Source organism: Sceloporus undulatus, chromosome 5, assembly GCF_019175285.1.
Source record: "Sceloporus undulatus isolate JIND9_A2432 ecotype Alabama chromosome 5, SceUnd_v1.1, whole genome shotgun sequence".
In the NCBI taxonomy this organism is placed as follows: domain Eukaryota; kingdom Metazoa; phylum Chordata; class Lepidosauria; order Squamata; family Phrynosomatidae; genus Sceloporus; species Sceloporus undulatus.
In genome coordinates, this window is record NC_056526.1 from 103,002,531 (window position 1) to 103,020,333 (window position 17,803).

Below are 17,803 nucleotides of genomic sequence, written 5' to 3' on the forward strand. Positions count from 1 at the left end.
TTCCAACAAGACAAAACCACTAGACTTATTAAATTATGTTTTACAGAGTATGGTAGTTTAACTTTTGTGGCATTCTGAATTACTGTATTATCCCCCCCTCCAAGATCTTGTATCTTGACAGATGACATCTGCTTATCATTGCATTTCCATGTTGTTGGAAACTTCGCCTATTGAATTACTGTCTGAAGAAAAAAGATACAGTAGATAACTTTTGTTAGGGATAGTTCATCCATGATTCTGGCCCCTGTCTTTCTCAGTAAGCTAGTAGAGTTTTGAATAATTTAAAAGCATTGCTCATATCTGGTTTCACAGTTTACAGCCAGAAACATTAGACAGCTTACATCCTACAAAATCCTGGGATTTGTAGTTTGCTGAGGCATCAGTGCTCTCTGACAAACCAGGCTGAATAGCTCCTGTTGTTGTTGTTGCGTGCCTTCAAGTTGTTTCTGACATATGATGACCCTAAGGCAAACTATTATGGGTTTTCTTGACAGGTTTTGTTCAGAGGAGGTTTGTCATTGCCTTCCTTTGAGGCTGAGAGTGTGTGACTTGCCCAAGATCAACCAGCAAGATTCGTGGCTGAGTGAGGAATCTAACCCTGATCTCCAGAATCATAGTCCCAACACCCACTACGCCACACTGGCTCTACCTGAATACCTCACCAAACTACAAATCCCAGAATTCCACAGGGTGGAGCCATGATCGTTAAAATGGTATGTAGAGAGATTTTGTAGCATCTTTGAGACTCACTGAAAGAAAGAAGTTGGCAGCATAAGCTTTATGCATCAGAGGAAGTAGACTTTAGTCCAGTGATGGCGAACCTATGGCACGCGTGCCAGAGGTGGCACTCAGAGCCCTCTCTGTGGGCACACATGCTGTCGCCCTAGCACAAAGTTTGCCAGAGTTTCATACTAGAAAGCCAGAGGGACATGGCACTTTGCAATAAATAAGTGGGGTCTGGGTTGCAGTTTGGGCACTCGGTCTGTAAACGGTTCACCATCACTGCTTTAGTCTATGAACGCTCATGCTGCCAACTTCTTTTTTTCAGTGAGTCTCAAAGGTGCTACAAGATCTCTACGTACTGATTCCACAGACTAACATGGCCAACACGACTCTATAGTTAGACCATGGTGTCAGACTGCTTTATTCCTGTAGTGTGGATACACCCCCAGAGCTGTGGTATACAAAACAAAGAGAAATACTTAAGAACTACTGTATGGAGTTTATTTTCTTCTTTTCATTATGGAAGTGATAGATGGTTTGAAAACATTTGTAGGACTCTCTCTCTACAGGGACTTTTTTTTTTGATGGAGAGAAGAAGTGCCTTGACCTGTTACATTTTGCTGAGTAAGGTGTATGTGAGAAATCTATTGCATAATACGATCCACAAACAGGAGAGGGTTTTTTTTGTAGCCCTTATCAGTCTTATTCAAATGAAGGCTATTGAGCTGTTTAAAGTCTGACTTCTCAGTGTAAACATATTTGTTTGGAATAATACTTTGCTGATTTCTGTACACTTTGCTACCAAGTTGGTGTGATGACACTTTTAGTCTTTGCAATTCCCCCCCCCCTCAATAATTAGAATCTTATTATGGACTGATAACTTGCACAAATTATGGTCTGAGGAAACTGTATAACTGTGAAACGTGACAAAGTCTGAATGTTCATCTTGATGGGTGTGGAACAATTTAAAACAGTGTTAAATCTTTAAAATCTTTAAAAAGAAGGAATAGTTTCTTGCAGAACTCTACAGATATTGAAAAGGATGGGTTTTAATTTTTAGTTGTTAATCTGATGCTCAAACAGTATAGTATTAAATCACATTCTTATGGTGCCTATAAATATGTCCAGCAATTATGTTGACATGTGTAGTTCTGCATTGCTGAGCACTGTAGCATTGAGAACATGGAATCCAATGCGGTGCATTGGCCAAATGATGGATTTCAATGTGGTATAATCATAGTTTGGAAAACTTTCCTCTTGGACTATAACTCTCACGATCTCCCAGCCTCTATGACCAGTAGCCATGCTGAGTGGGCTTTGTTGGTGTGTGTCTTCAGGTCGTTTCTGACTCAAGGTGATCCTGTCATGGGGTTTTCTTGGCAAGATTTGTTCAGAGGAGGTTTGCCTTTGCCTTTCCCTGAGGCTGAGAGTATGTGACTTGCCCAAGATCACTCAGTGGTTTTCATGGCTGAGTGGGGAATCGAACCATGATCTCCAGAATTGTAGTCTAACTCTTAATTGAATCGAATGCTGGCCAAAAAAGTTCTGGTTGAATCTTGGTTCAAATCTCTAGCATTTAGTTTTTAGGTGGTGTCCACAAGAACAAGAAGGTGAAGGAAGTGGCTGTTACAAGTCATTGTTTCCTGGGGTTATCCTCTGTGACGTGCAATCAAATATGAAGATTTATTTGGTCTTAGCAAAGGCTGTTTGGAGCGCTGGGGATATGGACTTGCACATTTAATCACTTTATTCTGTTGTGTGCCTTCAAGTTGCTTCTGGCTAATGGCAACCCTAAGGCAAACCTATCACAGTGTTTCCTTGGCAAGATCTGTTCAGAGGGGGTTTGCCTTTGCCTTCCTCTGAGGCTGAAAGAGTAACTTTCCGAGTAGGGATTTGAATCCTGGTCTCCAGAGTTGTAATCCACTGCACTAGCGCTCACAGTGTTTAACCACCAAATCAGTACAGAGAATGGCGATAAACTTTCTGAGTGTAGGATCTGACTGTCTAGCCATGATTGAGTGATACATGCCTCCTGGGATTTTATGGAGGGTCTGTGAATTCACCATCTTGTTACTCACACTTTGGGAAATGGTTGGTTAGCTGGCCTTGACATCCTATATTTATTTGAATGGGTAATCCCATTGCCCTCTTGGGTAAGGTTTGGTTCTAGGTTAAAAGGGAATTAATCTTTTAGGTTGAGGGAGATCCCAGGTCAATTATTTTTGGACTCTACTGATTTATGCATTATCTTTTCCCATTGGTGAAGTATAAGGGAGGACATTCAATTAAACTAACATTCAAATATAAAAAGAACAGGTTTTTTTTTCCATTATGGCTTAAATATCCTAAGGGCACCAGACATCATCTGATCTTGGAAGCAAAGCAAGGTCATCCCTGGTTAGTACTTGGATGGGAGACAACCAACCAATACCAGGTGTTGTAGGCTATATTTCAGAGGAAGGAACTGGCAAAACTACCTCTGAATATTCCTTGCCTAAGAAAACTGTATGAAATGCATGGGTTACCATGAGTCAACAGGCAACATGGAGGTGTGCACACACATTTCCCCCCCTGTTAATATATTGTTCAGCTGATCTTTGGAATTTACTGCTTTAGGATGTGATACAAGGCAAAATATGTTTTGTTTGAAAGTTTAGCAGATAGATAGGTCACGTAAGTATCAGTGACTGTAACTGAAATGACTAGAACATGAATTGCCATGTTTAGTGGCTAAGCTTTGCTTGTGAAGAGATAGGAATTAATGCCAGGATTTCCCCATAAACCCCTTGGGAATTGGGAATTGTTATATACATAGAGGAGACTCTAGGATTATTGTGACTCTTACATTAGTTGCACTGGTGGCAATTCATAGTAATTTTAGATTTATAAAAAGGTTTGAATAACCTTGGCTTGTATAAAAATAGTACACCCCTGTGAAAGGTGATAGCCTGCTTGTGTAGTAACGGAAATCCTATCTGTTTAGCTTGCGAGCCGGTTCTCATTGGAATTTTGCATGTTCATTTGCAACCATCGTCCGTTCCTCTCTGAATATCACTTGCCAGGTTCTTGCATATTCTGTCAATAGATTTTGGGGAGGTAAGGAAGTTTGTGGTTTTGCAACAAGAAATGATAGCAAGCATTGTCACCAAAATTATATGTTTTGAGATAAGACACACCAAACAAAAGTGAACATGTAAGATGGCAACATTATGTTACCAGGCAATGGGGTCTATGGTTCTCTCTTTAGAACCTTTGATTGAATTTGAATGAAATGGTTTGGTAGCATAGGCCCCATACAGACAGGCCAAAATAAAGCTGCTTCGGGTCACTTTGGAGGTATGCTGTTTAAATGATGCATGCCTACTAAGAGTCCGGAGGCCACACCAAAGCTGCACTCCAATCCTTATGACTGGGTCGTGGCTTTAGCACGGTTTCCAGACTCTTAGTATGCATGCGTCATTTAAACAGCATACCTCCAAAGTGACCCGAAGCAGCTTTATTTTGGCCTGTCTGTATGGGGCCTTAGAATCAAATGTGTAACTCAAATAGGACTTATTAGTTGTAGAGAGAAGGATGATAAAGATTTATATAGTCTACTCAATTTTTTTAAAGTACAGTTGGGCCTTCACATTTGCAAATTTCACTTTAGGGCAGTGGTTCCCAACCTGTGGGTCGGGACCCCTTTGGGGGTCGAATGACACTTTCACGGGGGTCGCCTAAGAAGAGCATTGGAAAACACCTATTTAATTACAGTTATGAAGTAGCAACAAAAATAATTGTATGGTTGGGGGTCACCACAACATGAGGAACTGTATTAAAGGGTCGCGGCATTAGGAAGGTTGGGAACCACTGCTTTAGGGGATTTGATTATTTGCAGTTTTGATTAATATGCTCTCTCTAGGAATCTCCAGGTCCTCCAGCACAACTCTGCCAGACGTTGACCAGAGTTTTGCTGGTGAACCTAAAAGTTCCTAGTGGAAACACCTCTCTAGGCGTTTTTAGGTCCTCCAGCATGACTCTATGATTAATGTTGACCACAGAGTTGCACTGGAGGACCTAGAGATTCCTAGAGAGGTATTCTCTTAGGTAAAAATACTGTTTTTGTATTTGCAGTTTTTCCAGGGGATGTGGAGAGACCACTGTATATTTATGGAGGAAATTCTTCTGGTAGAGTTGTTCCTCATCCTTCTTAACCTGGTGGTGACTAACACTGACAATCACCTCATGTGTTTACACTTTTACAATGAGTACATGTGCGCACTGTTTCCTGATTTGACTAAAGACAAAGCTACTTGTTATATATAAATGCATGTAACACAAGAGGATTTTTTTTTGCAGTTGTCCTGGAATTCCCACTGCTGAGAAGAGAAGTACAGTATTTTCCTCTGCTAATGTTTTGATTGCCAAATCAGTAATCTTCATTGATTATTTGTTCTGCATGTGGGGTTTTGGCATATTTCAACTGTTCTGTTTTGTAAACTAACATGGAAACTGAGGGGCAAAGCAGAGTGGCAGCTTGGAGAGGCCTTTAATCACACTAGCCTCAATCGGTCCCCAATTGGCCAGAGACTGTGGCAGCTGGACAGTCCACTCTTAAAGTGGGCCACTGCCATGGTCCCAAATGGGCCGCCGGCAAGGACTGGCTTTTTGCCTCTCCTTTTGCAAGCAGCCTCAGAGTGGCTTCTGGCTGCGTCAGGAGTGTGCATCATTAGCATGCCATGCCTCCAAAGTGGCTGGAAGCAGCACTTTTTGGCCCATCTGTTTCAGGCCTTAAGTTAAAATGATGTTAATGGCTGGTATGCCTTCTCTACAGATGAGCACTCTTGTAAGTACAAAACATAAATGTTGATTCTTTACATGAGTGGATGGTTCCAGTTTTGAGAGACAGTTTGGAGAGGTAAATACATGTTTGACCATTGGACCACCTCTGCTTCTCTTCATTGTTCCAGACACTATTTGCAAGACAGCTTACCTTTTTATCTGTGGACAGAGGGGTTTCATGTGATGCTCACAGTGATTCTAAAAGGGATTCTTCATTCTTTGCTGAATGTGTGAAATATAAAATATGTTGAAGTACCTTTCTGCTTTTCAACCATTCTTGCTAGTACTTTGCTTAGTTAGTGGTTGTGGCTTTTTGGCAACTGCTGTTAGAACTCCCTAGTGGAGATCTTTTTGGCCTGCTGTATACAGTATTACTTTTTCCTCAATGACTGTAGCAGGTCCTCTTTTGGGGAAGAGGGAAGAGAGAAATGAGGTTGGAAGTATGTGTGAGAGAACAAAGTTAGTGTTTTCCTTGTGCTCCATTTGTGGTTTGTTACTGAGCCAAGAGTGACCTACTCAGAGTTGGCTCTGAACAGACTGGCAGGCTTCCATTTTGTGTCTCTGTGAAATGTTCTTGCAGATTTTTAATAAATGAGGTGGAATTCAAGAAGTAAAGGCATTAAAACTGTAATTAGTTACCAAAGTGAATTATCATTCTTTTAAGCCTTTAACAAGTTATGGAAGGTATGTTTTCTTTTAACACATATTACTTCTGTTTTCATCCACACTCCTCCTCCTGTGTGTCTTTTCTTGATTATGGAGCAGTGTATCTTCACAACCCAATGGAAGGTTATGACATGAGTCACTGTGTATAGTGCTTGCCAAAGCTGTCTTGCCATAAATCTTGTCCAAAGGGTTTGCCAAATTAGACAGCCACTAAGGCATACTTGAAAGTGCTCGTTGCTTGTATCATTTAAGGATTAGATTCTGCTGACTTTTACACGCAGTAAAGTATTTTTTGACTAAATTACAGGAGTATAAAAACAACATTATAATTTTGCATTTTGTGGCTGTACAGAGATACCTTCCTCTTCATAGATTAAGTGAAAACTTTATTCAGTAATGGCTGGTCTTCTGAAAACTTTCGATAATCTATTGCTCAAAGATGTCTTCAGTTCATATGTTTACCAACCCATCCCCTTTTTCCAGTTTTAAATTAAAATACCATATAGTAGATGACAGTGGCAAAGCCCCTCTGAAGAAACTTGCCAAAAAAACCCCATGATAGCTTCACCTTAGGGTCACCATAAGTTGGAAACAACTTGAAGGCAAACAACAACAACAACAATAGCGGTTTTAAATTAAACAATGCATTTCTCTCACGTGGCCCCTCCCCTTCCTCACAAGTAATAATGTCACTTGTTACAGAACACATCCCAGATAATTCATTGCCATTAAACTGTCCCTCCCCAATAGATAATAACCTGCTCCATTATTCATTACTAAGGTGGGGGGCTAGAATGGAAAGGACAATGTCTTTTAAACTGCCTAAAATGCCATGTAAAACAACTAGAAATTGGTGCTCCATGTGCCACCATCCATCATTTTTGTCCATTGCCCTATCTTGAAATGTAAATTTGATGTACCCTTGTTATCAGGTACTTTACTTATTACATTTTGTCTCCAAGCGCATCCTCCAGCTGGCACTAAGAAGTCTTGCTTGCCCAGCCCACCAGGGTCACCCTAATCTGCAGTCCCATCTTTTGTGTCCTGGGATCTGAACCTCAGAAGAAATGGCATCACTGCTATTGAACATTAGTGACCTGTTTTTTCACCTCCGTACTTCAAGCAAAACACTACTACTAGAGGTTGGATCCAATGAGCCTTTTGGTTTCCTTCTTGCTTTAAGTGCCTTACAGTTTGTCAGCTTAAAATAACATTAACCATATATCCTCTTTTTCCTGCACATATTGTCTTTTTCAGACTTAAAATTTCTGACCACAGGATCCAGGGATTTTTAAAATATTGGCCCAGTAACTTCATGGTTAGTTTCATTGAGAGCTGCTAGAGTCTGCTAGGAGAAGGGATAGAGGCCAGCCCAATGGAGTGGTGCTCAGAGAGAAAAAGAACGCACAACCAGGAGGGGAGAGGAGGCAGACAGACCTGGATGGGGAAAGTGAGGCAGCTGAGGGAGTCTCCAGCCATACAGGGCAGCTTGGTAGAACAGGTGAGGCAGCTATTGGAAGAGGATAGGAAGGGACAGAGGGAAGGCAAAATGGTTCTTATTTGAATACAATGAAAGTTAGGACTATTTCTAATAGCAGTTATCACAGTTTTGTATGAGAGTGTATGTTTTGTATGAAAACGTGAGAGTCCAGTGACCAGTGATTTGAAGAAGTCAGTTTGTAAATGTGACCCCTTTTTTTGCTTTTTGCAATATCACAATCCTGGCTTAAAAACTGACACTTCGTTTTTGAAATCAAGCAATGCTGGAACTGTCATAGAACTTAGTAAAGTGTTCTTAGCCTTTTTGCCACTTAGGGCTGAAACAGAAGGCCCTGAAGGGGCAGCTTCAAGGCCCCCCCCCTTTAAAAAGTTGGATTGGGGCCACGGTAACTGCATAACACAGCCCCTATTCAGCTTTTTGCCAGTCCACAAAGAGGTGGCAAAATGCCGTTCCTTTTTTGAGCTTGCAAAAGGCTGCCTTTTCAAGAGCTGCATCAGCTTTACACCACTCGTGTGGCATATAAACGGGGCACCTCTGGCGCACTGCAAAGCCAGCACACATGCGGTTGGGCAGCATGACACTGGCTTCGGGGCGGTGTCAGAGTGTACGATGTGTAAACGCTGCACTCTGACGCCACCCTGAAGCTGGCACATAGGTGAGGTCTGTTTTGCCCCTTAGTTTCCATCATGCTTTTCCACCTGTCTCCAAGAGTAACCACACACTCCTTGCTCTTTATTTAATGCCAGAATACATAAACTCTCAATTTTTTTCTCTCTCTCCCTCCTCTTTCTCTCTTTCACACTCTTCCTGTCCTGATGACAAATATAAGAAGGTAGGGGAACATTTGTTTGTTTTTCATGTAAATGGCCTAAGTGAACCTTTTAGAAACCGAGTGCCTGAACTCAGTAGCATTCCCACACCTGCTGTCATTGGGTGTTGGGGGGGGGATACTTCCGTCTTCTTGGAGTGGGACTTCTTGTGGTTGCTGCGGTCCCAATCCATCTCCAGAAGGCCCAGCTTCAAGCTGCCCCTTCCTCCCTGTCTGTTTTACCCCTTAGTCTTTTCCCAATCGCTAGGCTTCCCATTCTACGAATTGCGACATTTACCGAAGAAATGGGGAGAGGGTCAATTCTAAAATTATAACTATTAAAAAGATCAATTGTAGGTGTGAAAATTCATTCATTGATTAGAAACACTGAAAGGCATTGAAAAGGTACTTAAGCTTGGGACTGGGTTGTGCTAGAGTTAAGATGATTGAAGAGGGAATGCCAGGTTCCCTGTATTTTAATTGGTAGCACTATAGACTGTCCATCTGTAAACAACCTTTGACCAGTTCCTATCATGTTAACTAAGTGAGTTATATTTTCCCTCATTAGTACTTGTTCTTTGAACTTGCCTTGGCCAACAGTTGTTTGTTGTATGCTCATGGGATACAAATTAATATGTGTCTTACATTTTGCAATCCTCTTCCCCTGTGTAATCTGGGAACTGAATGCTGGCAGATTGAAAACAAGCCTATTGACACATTTAATGACATAACTGTGACATGACCTGGAGATAAGAGGTGATGTAATCCAACTATGAAATCATTCCTTGCATTTGGTGTGGGTTCTCAGGCTTGTTTTTCTGTCACCACCTTCATATTATTGCCCTACAAATGGGTAGCTAAAAGCCTCAAAGAAACTCGTGTATTTTGCTATGGTAATATAATTTACCAAACTCCTTCCTCACTGTTGTTCTTCTGTGCCAAAAGAGAAACTCGTAGCAAGCTTCTTTCGTTATACTGATACATTAACTTGATCCTTCAAACATGTTTCCATATGTTGGGAAGTCTGGAACTCTCACAAACAGTTCCCCCAACTCCCAAGATCTCTATAATTTCTTACAGTCTCCTGTTCAAGTGGTTCATATTCAGATAAAGCTGTCAGGAGAGAGTAAATAGCCCTGGAGCTAGATCAGTACTGCCACAGTCATTTGCTAATGTCAGAAGCTAGAACCAGGACAAAAGCCTGAGCTGAAACCTGACTTTTAAAAAATTATGCAAAAGTAAAATTAGATTACATATAAGGTTCTCAGTTAAATATCATGATGTTCTAACTTACAGTAATAAAAATATAAAAAATTGAAATCATTACTCATAAAATTCATTAAAAGCAGACCAAATATCTAAATATAAGTCCATTTGTATATTGTGCTGACGTGTCGTTCTTTAAAATATTGCAGGTGTTGTTAAGTCTTCTGTCTATTGGATCACAGGTAAAGATGTGTTATCTTTCCAATACTGGAATATGTCTTTTAGCAGCCAAGAGGGCATGGAAGATCTAGTTTTGCTGACCATATGTTAAGTCCCAAGATATGCATAAATAGTTTAAAAGACTGTGCATGACTGAACACCAATTCCCAGTACCAAAAGGGCAACTACTGGACATTTCTAAAATATATGGGTTAAAAAGCATTAACAGTATTATGGTTCTAACAATTAGATTGCTTACATAAGTCTTTATTAAAAAGACATCGTAGTGACCAATATACTCAATACATGTTTTGTTGTATAAGAACATAGTTGGAGATCTATAGCCCTAGTTGTTATACAAGTTAAAACTGTTGCACACTGTTTATTGATCAAGATTGGACATTTCAGTTCCCTATGCCATTCCTGCTGTAAATCTTGCATATCATATTGTTTGTGGATAATGCAAATTTTTATACTTAGATAATTGGCTTAGGAACTCAGTGAGCCTCAATAAGTATTTCTAAAATTAAAGGAACCTCAAAAGTGCTAAGAGCTTCATGGCCAAATCTAAGGTTGTAGTGTTGTAATTTGAAGTATTGCCCTCTGATTGCTGTTTTTGCAAAATTGAAAAGGACAGGAACTCATCATCAACACCTAATATGTAATTGGTTTAAAGCAAAAATCCCATTTTCTGCCCACAACTTCCATATAATCCCCCCCATTTTTTAATCAGAATTCTCCTATAGATTCAATTCATCATGGGCATATGGATCAAATTATAATTAATATGATGATACTTGCCATGTAGTTTTAACTTAAGAAATTGTAGGCATCTATTTTAACAAATAGAGAACCTAATACCATCCGTTTAAATAAAAGTGTCAGAAAAAGAGGATTCCAGATTGACCATAGTGGATTAGCTATTCTAGGTAAAGAAGTCTAAAATTTAGTTCAGGATAGCAAGTAAGCCTAATGTTGGCGGTGTACAGACCACACCTTTACCCAACAGATTGGGGCCTGAGCTGCCACAGTGGCAGCCCCGGAGGCCCCGATCCACCGCTTTTCCTGGCCTTGGGAAAGCGGCAAAAAGCCGCTTCCCTGCGGCCTGGAAAGGGGTGTCCTTGGGGCTTCATGCCCCAAGGACACCCCAACAGTGGCGGGGAGAGAGAGAGAAAGGGGCCACTTGGCCCCTTTCTCTCTGTATCACTGGCGCGGCCATTTAAAGGCCGTGCCGGCGATACGCGTGATAGAAGGAGCTCCAAAAGGGAGCTACTTCTGGCACCGCTGAAAGGACGTCACAAGTGCCCTTCAGCAGTGCCAAGATGTAACGGCTGCGCCGCACCGTTTGGATGCAAAGCAGCTGTTACACCAAAATGGTGGCGCCTGTGTGAACAGGGCGCCGCCATTTTTTATGTACTCCGTACATACTAGGGTTGCGGGCATCTAAAAGAGATGCCCCCAGGTAACCTTAGTATGTACAAAATGGCTCATCTGGACAGGGCTGATATGTGACAAAGTCTGGAAAACCAAACCTAACTTCTTTAATTGGAAGTTGCATCTGATGTTGCCCACTCCACCTCATTCTTTTCTGCACTTGAAGAGAGTTCTTAGGCTTGGATGCAGACAGTTATAGGTAGTTTTTAGAGACAAAGCAGACCTAGTAGTGGTATGACATAGCTGTAGAATATGGACTCTGTTCTACTCCTGTAGAATGGGATTAAGAGGACTGTATGAAGCACAGCCTAAGCATGTACATGGAAAGGAGTGATGAACTTTCCTCCTGTCTGCACTCTCACTTCAAACCTCTGGGACTTAACATATGGTCAACAAAACTGGATCTTCCATGCCCTCAAACCTCTGGGTATGAAGTCTCACTATGGGAAAAATAACAGGGAAGATGAGGTGCAGGTGAGTCTAACAGATGATTCTCAATTGCTTGTCTACATCAAGGGGAACATGATCTTGTTTGTGCTGGTTTGAGTCTCAGTAGCCTTACCTCTGCAGTTTCCTGCCACCTCCTGAGATTGGAACTTCTCCATCATTTGTAGCTTCAAGTAGTATTTGAAAGACAATTTGTTGAGCTAGCTTTCATTCTGGGTCGCTTCCCATCATTCTTTGTCCATCAGTACTGTAGGCACAGTCTGTCTATTTTTATTGCACAGTATTTAATTTTGAAAGGATTTAGCCAGTCATGACTGTATGTCAACACTCCTTGATAGTTATATACCTGTCAAGACTTGATCATGCAGTGAATCTTTTGAACTGGTGACCTGAGCATGTCACTTATACACTGCTGCTGAATTGAAATTCCTCCTATTTTGCCTCTTTTGCTCATACTCTGAACAATGATAAAGTATTTACTTTATAGTGCTTAATTTGCTACTCTGGTACTGTATTTTATTTTAGCCTCAGTAGGTCAAGCTACAGTTAGAAAAGCGTTGTGTTTCCTCCTTCATTCTTTGATGGTAATGAAATAGAATAGAAAATTAGAAAAGAGATTTGAACTACAGCTCTCAGCATCCTTGAGGTAGGTCACTTGCCATACTGACTAGGGGTTCTAGAGGTTGTAGTTCAGAAAGCTATAATAATAGTTTTAAACTTTAAATTTTAATAATGTAATGTTTTTAATTGTTTGAACTCTTTAATTGTTTTTTAAACTTGTATTTTGCATGTGTTATAGTGTTTTAACTTTGACTGTTTTAGATTTGTAAGCTGCCTTGAGTCCCTGTACTGGAAAGAAAGCGTGGTGATGATGATGATGATGATGATGATGATGATGATGATGATGATGATGATGATGATGATGATGAAAGTAATGTTTCAAAGCTTTCACCCAAAGGAAAGACGATGCTTCTGGCTGTCGCTCTCATGTCTTATGAATAAAAGAAAAGGGTAAACAAAAAAGAGGCTCTTGTGAAATTCCCTCACAGGCCCTGTTTTTGATAACAGCTTTCAACTAAGATCTTGCAGTTAGATCTTAATTCAGCCTGTGTGAACCAACTCATCTCTGGTCAATAGCAAAGGAAGGAAGAGAAATGTGTGCAGGCCTTTCTGCTCTCTTTTTAAAAATGTGAGTTTGGTATCATTAAATCACGATCTGCTTTCCCTATACTTTGTTTCCTATGGATCATCTTTGTGTTTCATGTCCCTGCTCTATGCTCACTGGAAGCAATTACAGTACATTGCTGTAATAAACATTTTCTCCCCATGTGCCATGCTGTTGTGAGCAAGGGCTCTCCTGCAGGCCATGGCTGAAGTAACATTTAAACCAAAATCAAAAGGAATGTTTGGGCATAGCAGAGAGATCTCTGGAAAGTAACTGTTAACTCAAGACATTTGCTTCCCATATGCTATAGACAAGCAGCGCTGCCTTAATTTCTCTTGAAGCTCTAGTTACTCAAGGTAGATAATAGGCTTTAAATCCAGTGTCAAGAAAGGAACAAAAACAAAGTTCCTGTGCAATATATTTTGACAGGAAGCCAGCATAACTTCCTTCAAGCTAGTGTGTGTCATAACTGCGTCACCACATTAAGAACACAAGGGAGCAAAGGAGAAGAGTGTCTCTTTCTTGGAAAGTGAAGCAGCATTAAGTGGGGCATGTCTAAACATGAGACTAACATCACAGCATTGAAAGACCGATGCCATATCAACGGGAAATTAACCTAGTCTTATTTTCTCCCACTATTCAACGAAAGTCAAGCACTTTAGAATCCCAGTATTTCAATGGATAAGAGTTTATCTCAGCTCTGCCAGTGAAATAGTTTTGCTTAACTTCGGCTGGGTTGTTCCCATTTTTGTTGCTAAATTTTCATTTATTTACTTCTGCTGTTCCTTTGCATGGTATAGGAGAAAGGAAAGATTATAAGCTCTTTTATGTTCCTCTGGGTTTTAAGTTGTATGTGCTTATTTTGCCAACTTCAGAAGTGAAGGAAGCATCTGCTTGGCAAGGCTTCTTTCTCCCCCTTGGCTTCGTCTCTGGTGGCCGGCGGAGCCAAAGAGGGGAGGGAAGCCTCCCCCCCCCCCCCGCCAAAGGAGAGAGGCCTACACAGGTCTCTCTCTTTCCTCCGCCACCGCTGTCACACCGAAAGCACGGCAAATGGCGGTGGCGGCCCCAACCTCCCGGCGCGCCACCACAGCCCTGCCCAGGCCTACCTGGGCTCCTCCTCCTCTGGGCCAGCCACTGCCCCTTGTGGGCAATTGGAGACGCTGCAGGCAGCCTGCAGCTCCTCCTGTGGCCAAGGTTAGAGAAGGAGGAGCTGTGGGCCTGCAGGAAGTGCGGCAGAGGCGCACGAGCGCCCGGGCTTGGGCCCAGGACAAATTGCCAAAACCGGGCCGGAACGATCCCAGGGCTCCAAACCTGGGATTGTCCCAGGTAAAAACAGGATATGGCAAGCCTAGGCATACCTCACTTAACAAAGACTGTGACAAAGACAGTTCTTTGTACGTATAGTCTTTTTATGGCCTCTCTGCCCCCCTTTTCCTCCTTGTCGTCTGTCCAGCTACACATTTTTAGCAGAATCAGAATTGGGAAAATGATGAAGGAAGGCTACATAGGGACACCAAACGCAGCGTGCAATCAAGAATCAAGGAACATGAGATACATTGCAGACTGGGCCATCCAGAAAAATCGGCAGTAGCAGAACATGCCACAAACCATCCTGGGCATAAAATACTGTTTGAAAACACTGAAATTCTGGACCATGCCAATCACTACCATGTCAGGATGTACAGGGAAGCCATTGAAATCCACAAACATCTGGATAATTTCAACTGGAAAGAAGAAACCTTTCAAGTGAACAAAATTTGGCTACCAGTCCTGAAGAATAGCAAAATGAGGACTCAGCAAATGCAAATAGGAAACCACACAGAGTCAGGGGCTTTCCCAGCAGATAATGATCACCAATTAGCAGACACTAATTCTCCTTTGCATTAGCCTCCCAGCCTGAGGCCTGCCAACAGCAACAGAACAATACGCATGCAAATCACTTCTGCATTCCCAGGCTCACACAGTATATATACACCCAACTTTTTCCAGGCAAAGCATTATCTGAAGATGCCAGCCACAGATGCTGGTGAAACGTCAGGAAGAAACTCTTCTAGAACATGGCCACATAGCCCAAAAAAACCACAAAAAACTATGGATGCCAGCCATGAAAGCCTTCAACATCATGGTGTTAGCAGTTGTTTTCCAAGATTACAGTGCTCCCTCGGGTTACGAAATTAATTCGTTCCGCCGCGCCGTTCGTAACCCGATGCATTTCGCAAGCCGAAAAAGGGCTTTCCGTTAGCGCTGGCAAGCCGCGCGTTTGAATTTCGCGCGAAAAAAAATTCGTAACCCGAAAAAACCTTCGTATCCCGGAACAGTTTTTTCCATCTAACTTTTTCGTCCGGAAATTTCGTAACGCGATCAATTCGTATCCCGGGGTACCACTGTATTATTTTAAAAATGTCTCTTGGCATTCCTTCATTGCACCATAAAGTGGAGAAGTAATGAGATTTGCAAGCCCAAGACCTACACCTTTGATTTGTAAAGATTTAGGGGAAGAAGCTAGAATCAAAATAGTTAATAAGAAAACATGTTGGGGACAGGTTTTTATACCACTGCAACTTAAACATTTTTCATTATTTTCTAAAAAAAAAGTACTTGTGTCTGGGTTGGCTTTTTTAAATGCCTATTCAAACCTTTCTAACTCACTCTTTAAATTTTTTTTTAAAGTTCATTGGTATTCCCCCCCTCCCCGTTTTTCTTTTCTACTGGGCAGGCATAAACTCCAGTCCTTTATCTATATCCATGCAGACTGTCTGGCTGCCTCATTAATGAGTCCGATCTTCTGCTCATTGAAGCCAATAGAGCAGCTTCTATTCGGATGTGGACAGAGCATGTGGAGAGCAGTAATTAAGCCTTAAACAATCTTTTAATGTAAAAATTTATCCTCTGCCAGAGAGAAATGCATGAAATGTGAGAGAAGATCATTTCATGATCTTAGGTATATTCTCTATGTAAGTTGGCCCCATGCATTTCATAGGGTTTTCTTAAACCAGGAATAGTCAGAGGTGATTTTCAGTTCCTTCCTCTAAAATACAGCACCTGATATTCATTGGCGGTCTCCATTCAAGTACAGTACTAACTAGGGCTGACCAAGTTGCTAATTTTAGGTCTTTTGAAAGGTAGTTGCAGTAATCCCTGATCCCTCATTATGACACATGTATAGGCAAGATCTGTACATTTCTTTGTATGTCCTGTTAATAAAAGCTAAATACCTCTTCCCCGAAAGGTTGAGGGACCAACTGTTGAGGTGAAGAGCAGGTTTTGCCCTGATTGCATTTTTCCCCAAATGCAATGCTTTACTTTTCTTTTCTAAGAAAGAAAAGCAACCATTAGGTGATGGTGTGAGGGAAAAAGTAAAAGGTTTGTCCTCAGGGACACGTTTGGGGTGGGCTAAATTTGCTCGCTGGCTCAGACATCACTGAGGATGATGTCTGCTTCTCCTGTCTGCATAGCCTCACCTATGCAGGTCTGCATGGGATATCCAAATCTTAATTTCTGTTTCACAGTGTTGACATGATGCTGGGAAATTCAAGAGATAGGGAGGATTTCATCTTACTGCTGTGTAAGATGCTATGGTATAATGGTTTGAGTGTTGAACTACAATTCTGGAGACCAGGTCTCAAATCCCCTCTCAGCCATGGAAATCCACTATGACACTTCAGGCAAGTCACACTCACTCAGCCTTAGAGGAAGGCAAAGTCACATTCCTGAAGAAATCTTGCCAAGAAAAACCTGTGATAGGTTTGCCTTAGGGTCACCATGAGTTGGAAATGAATTGAGGCCACAAAACAGCAGCTGCATATTTGCCTCCTTACAGAATTCTCAAATAGTTTTTATGTGGATATGTTTTTATTATGTTGGGTAAGTTAGTTGAGAGATAATAATGTTCCAAGTAACTCAATGGATGAGTATAGCAAAATAGTGAATTGTGGCAGAAACATATCTTTATTCATTTTAACACATAGATACATTGATACTTAAACAAACAAATGAAACAAATTTGTTACAATTCTTTACAATAAACTGTTTATGTAACCAGTCTGATGTTCTTGACATTATTACTTCCTGTCTTCTTGATTTTTTATGCTACTGATTCTAAAAATAACTGCAATCTTGCTAATAAGCATATACAACCCCTCCAACCAACACGAATAAAATAAAATCCCTCTGAAGTTTACTGATACATTATATATAAAGAAAGAAAGAGAAACAGAGAAGATTTAATTTACTTTCCCCCTGGATTGCATAGAAACATCGTATTCTCCATATATCCTGCATATCAAAAAGCCTTGTGTTAATTAAAGTTATTTACATTTCCTGGTTTCCTATTTCCTCTTTTCCTGTTATATTATGTATATTTATAATTTCTTTATATAGTTAACTGATATTTTCCACCAGGTTATCTTCAAGACCCCATCTATTTTTTAGAAACAAGATTAACCGACCCCATTCTTTTTCCAAATTTTCTTTCCTCTTACCCTCCAACCTACACGATAACAGATCCAGTTGTCTAATATCATACAGCTTGCTTAACCAATCTTCAATTTGTAATTTATGACTCTCTTTCCAATGCTTAGCAATAATCAATCTAGCCATGGTGATCATATACAACAAAATTTTCCATATTCTTTTTTCATCTTCAGGCTTCAAAAAAGAGGTCATATTTAATAAATAAATCTCCGGTCTTTTTTTATATTTTACTCCAAAAACCTGCTGTATTATGTCATGTACATTGTTCCAAAATAATCTAACCTTTTCACATCTCCACCACATGTGGATCAGTGTTCCCTTTTGATTTTTACAATTCCAG

At 40.9% G+C, this 17,803-nt stretch overlaps 1 protein-coding gene across 1 annotated transcript in view; it reads left to right on the forward strand.

The window, feature by feature from the left end:
* The first annotated feature begins 600 nt into the window (after positions 1–600).
* DUSP16 (dual specificity phosphatase 16) overlaps positions 601–17,803 on the forward strand; it is a 55,938-nt gene continuing 38,735 nt past the window's right edge. Inside the window, exon 1 of the mRNA XM_042468128.1 lies at positions 601–713. The gene's annotated coding sequence lies outside the window, so the exon portion shown is untranslated. The remainder of the gene's footprint in view (positions 714–17,803) is intronic.